This window comes from Habropoda laboriosa, unplaced genomic scaffold (assembly GCF_001263275.1).
Source record: "Habropoda laboriosa isolate 0110345459 unplaced genomic scaffold, ASM126327v1 scaffold23, whole genome shotgun sequence".
Classification (NCBI taxonomy): domain Eukaryota; kingdom Metazoa; phylum Arthropoda; class Insecta; order Hymenoptera; family Apidae; genus Habropoda; species Habropoda laboriosa.
The window spans coordinates 1,338,079-1,342,954 of record NW_017100140.1 but is presented as its reverse complement, the minus strand read 5'-3'; the positions used below and the strand labels follow the sequence as shown (position 1 = coordinate 1,342,954).

At 37.8% G+C, this 4,876-nt stretch overlaps 1 protein-coding gene across 1 annotated transcript in view; it reads right to left on the bottom strand.

The window, feature by feature from the left end:
- Positions 1–4,876, bottom strand: part of LOC108580049 — a 190,395-nt gene that overhangs the window by 63,874 nt on the left and 121,645 nt on the right. The window lies entirely within an intron of this gene.

Below are 4,876 nucleotides of genomic sequence, written 5' to 3'. Positions count from 1 at the left end.
AGAGATAGAAATAGAGAAAGAGAGAGAGAAGAAAAGAGAGAGATAGAGAGAAGGCAACGCTTAAACAATTTCAAGAGCAACGTCTCTGAATAAACTCGGTCGGTCCCCGGTTCCGGTACGCGGAGAACAAGAAACGCTTCTGAAAATTCCAGAGGTGGGTGCAATTCTTCAGGCGATAAAGTTAGCTCGACTGGCGTGTACTTTAGCGCGGAGACAGTGGCGGCAGGTGGACTCGATAAAAGTGTCGCACCGAGGCAAGGTGAAACTTTTTGCTGGTTCTTTGGTCTCCGGAGGAGAGTTGGGCCGCGTGTAAGTGCGAACTGGCCGAAGGAAATCGATAGGGCTGATTTATTGCGAGAGGTACGACCGCGACACGACACGACCCTTCGGAATCTCGTTTCACATTGAACCAGGGAACTGCTGATTTTTCCACTTTTCCCATCTTACGTATCCAACTTGTCACCATTTCCCTACCATTTGCCGCCGCGATTTAAACGGTTCTGTTTATACGGCCAGTTGCTGGCCGGGAAATGGCCCGCTTTTATGAGGACATTGCGTGAGCTCGATGGAAAAGGGCTCGCTTGTAAAGTGCTACCTTTGAGGGGAGGGTATTTGCGATTGTTTTGTCGAAAAGCTTCTTTTTGGGGGGTTCGAATGATTTGGGGATTTGGTGACAAGTGCAAAGTGTGCGTTAACCAGTTAACTGCGGAATCTAGTTTTAAAAATCCGTCACGGGATGCGTAATTAAAATCAAGCAACGACGAGTATACACGTCGAACGCAGGGCAAATGCTCCTATTATAAATTTGACGAAAGAAGTAAAGCAAAACGAGGAAGGATTACATTTTTATTCGATAAAAAATTAGCAATTCATTGCTGAAAAGGATATTGTTATTAAAAACTTAAAAATCCTCACGAAATAATAAAATTCATGAACAAGAAAAATTAAAGAAGAAGAATAATCTTAAGAAATTCAGTTGATTTAATGTAAAGGAAACATACCGCCAAATGACATTTTTATTACTTCTTATTTAAATTTCGAGTTTTTATAGTAAATGGTAATTTTTTATTTTACACGACGAGTATACACGTCAACCCCACCGAAATGAAGTTTTCGACTGACGTGTATACACGTCGAACGCAGTTAACTGGTTAAAGTAATGTACGATGGTGGAATGAGATGGAAAAAGGCGAGGTTGAGGGAAAGAAATCTGGTTGTGAAATGGTACCTTTGAGGACAGGTTTTTTGTGATTGTTTTGTGGAAAAGCTTCTTTTTTTAGGTTTTGAATAATTTAGCGATCTGTTAGCAAGTATAGAGAATGCGTCAAAGTGAAGTACGAAGATGGAATGAGTTTAAAAAAGGTAAGTTTGAAGGAATGAAATCTGCTTGAAGAGTGGTGCCTTTGAGGACTGCTTTTTGTGGTTGTTTTGTGAGGGAATCTTCTTTTAGTGATTTGTTAACAAGTATAAAGAGTGTATTAAAGTAGTATGCAAAAATAGAATGAGATTAAAAAATGTAGTGTCGACGGAAAAATAATTGGAGTGGTATCTTTGAGGACAAATTCTTAGTGCTTATTTTATGAAAAAACTTCTTTTTTGAGGTTTCGAATAATTTAGCGATCTGTTAACAAGTATAAAGAATGCATCAAAGTAAAATACGAAGATGGAGTGGGATTTAAAAAAGCACAGTCGAAGAAAAGAATCTGGCTTGCAAAGTTGTACCTTTGAGGACAATTTCTTTGGGCTTATTTTATGAAAAAACTTCTTTTTTGAGGTTTCGAATAATTTAGCGATCTGTTAACAAGTATAAAGAATGCATCAAAGTAAAATACGAAGATGGAATGAGATTAAAAAAAGCACAGTCGAAGGAAAGATATGTGCTTGCAAAGTGGTACCTTTGAGGACAATTTCTTTGTGCTTATTTTATGAAAAAACTTCTTTTTTGAGGTTTCGAATAATTTAGCGATCTGTTAACAAGTATAAAGAATGCATCAAAGTAACATACGAAGATGGAATAATATTAAAACAAGTGCCTCACGAAGCTTCTCTGATGTGATTTTTTCCCCAGTGATTTATTAATTCATTAATGGATACAGATAGTATGTTCAAGTAATACGAGGAAATAACAGTAGAGTATAAATGTGGAAATGTAAAAAGTTACTGAAAAAGTTGGATGGAAAATCGTGTAAACCTGGGAAATGTTAACATTGCTGTCTTGCAGTGTATTTAGAAAGTTATATATTTTTTTTCATAGGTTCTGTGCAAAGAAGATTCATCGAGATTGCCTGGATTACATGAACACAGTGAATAAGCATTAAAATGGATTTATTCCGATCTTTATTCCAATCTTTATTCCAATATTACAGGTAGTTAGTCACTGATTTAACACGTTGCTTACCATTCGAGTAGATTTACGGCACTGTACTGCATCACTCGTGATAAATAATAGTTCACTCTTGCTTTTCCTTTTCAAAGAACTTTTTTCACAGCTTTCTGCATTTTTCTCAGAAATAAAAATTCTTAGAAACGTTTCTTAATTTAAAAAATTAAATTCACGTGTTTTTTAATCGAAATATAAATTCACAAGGCACGTGTTTTTTAATCGAAGTTTAAGCAAATTTTTATGCATAAAACAAATTAAAATTGAATTTTTCTGAGGTTTTATTGCGGTTTGAATACTCGCCAATGGTGTGACCAAAATTTTCCAATTTTTCCGTGTTACCTTAATTCGTACCGACAGTGAAACCGCAATGACTCCATGAATGTTGCTTTCAGTGGAAATTGATTGGCACGAACATTGCACGAAACTAAACACCTAATGAACTTCTCACTTTAGTTTATCTCATGCAGAATTCTTCTTTTGTCTGACAGTCAATATAACCTAAATTTTTTAACAACCCATTCAGTCTTCGTAAATTGACGAATGACGAACACAAATTCTTCGCATTCCACACAAAACAACCCTCAAACCTCAAAAATTCAAAAACGCAAAACAACGCAATCCAACATAACCTGCAAATCCTAAAAGAAATAAGCTTATCAACTCTCACGAAACTAAACCTTCAAAATTATTTCCCGCAAAATCCTCATAATACACCGCGCACCATGGTTCCGTAGCACGAAAAACACACAAGAAACCACATATCTCACGAATACTTCTCCTCTCCGCAATTCCCACGGGTATCGTGAAATGTTTCCACAGAACTACAGCGCAGCGACGAAGTTCGAAAAGTGCGACGATATCACGTAGAACAGGTAATGTGTACCGGTTCGACGAGGGTAAAAACACAGTGCCTGTACTCGGGGTGTGGCAGAAAAATCGGTCTTATCTCGTCCTGCTTTCGAAACACACAGCACACACAAAGAGAGGGAGAGAGAGACTGATAAATGAACGTCGCCTCCGCGGTCCTTGTGTTTTTCTCTCTTCTTCTCTGCCGCTTGCGAAAACGTTTCACCGCGGAAAAATTTATCAGCCGGACGAAACGATCGCCTCCTCACCGTAACACAACAACCGGGGGAATTCCTGTTGGGAGAGATCTCGTCTCGTTGTTTCTCGATACCGCGACGTAAATGCAAAAGCGACCAGGGAATATTCGCGACGCTCGCGGATTTCTGACGAATTTATGTTGCATGCCTGGTCGCGAGCTTTTTACGATCGTGGAACGCTCGAGTTTCCACGATGGACGCGGTATTTCTTGTATATTTTTCTCCCTTTTTTTGGGCGGGAAGAACGGCTTGCTCGAGGATTTTGTTGCAGGAAGGGAGGAAATACTGTTATTGAAGACGCAGCAAGTAGTACAGCCAAGGATTTGTCAGACGTTTCTTTTATTCGCTGGTTCTCTGGTTAATTTTCGATTTGAGTATTGTTGTGCGGGGAATTTTAGGGTCTAAGTTAGCAATCGTGAGCGATGGACAGCAGAGTCAGTCATTTTTGGGAAAAATGGGGGTGAGGAGGAAATATACTAACTTTTTTTGTAATACGAAAATCGAAATTCTGATTTATCCGTAATTTGTGCTTGGGTGTGCAGTTTTTGGAAATAAATATTCAAGGAAATGTATTAAAATTTAATTGGAGAAATGATCGAAAAATTGCTATGATATTTTTTAATATTTTATGTAAACAAATGGATTTTTTGCAGAATTGTTTACACTATTGAATTCGTCGTTGAAAGGTACTAATTTCACCAATTTACACAATTTCTCTATCCCTATTAGTTTCCGAGATATTCGTCGAAATATGTTTCGCAGCCTCAACTTTGGCAGTGATTTTCGCCCCTTTGGAATGAATAGTTGCCAATAAAAATAAATACGTGTCAAGTGTTTTCACGAGAACAACATTATACTCAAATTTCAACGAAATCGGTGGACACTTCCATATTTTCCCTTTAAAGCAAAAGTGATGTAAGTCAATCTTTACCTTTTCGAATTAACACCACATCTTAAGGTATAACTATACAGAGGCTCGCGCAAGAGAGATTTAACATTCCTTCATATTCCTGAATTTTCCCGAACTTCTACTTTAACCCTCAGTACCTAGAAATCGCCTTTTATTGACTTACACCACTTTTGCTTTAAGCGACTCATACGTTCCCTTGTAAGTATAAAAATCGTCGCTAAACTTATAATCATTCGTGTTAACTTTATTTCACGTTAAGTACATCTGTAAAGTATTTTATGACAGAAAGAAAATGAACCTTCAAAGATACCACGATATAATTTCTGTGTCGAAACAGTTTGGTTTAGTTCCACGTTGGACGTGAAATTGGCGATAGAGCTTTTTTGCACTTGAACGATGCTCGAGAGGACGGCCGAGAAATCTAACGAACAGGCCGGAGAACTTAACGAGATTTCCCGTCATAAACTTTTACTGAAGTGC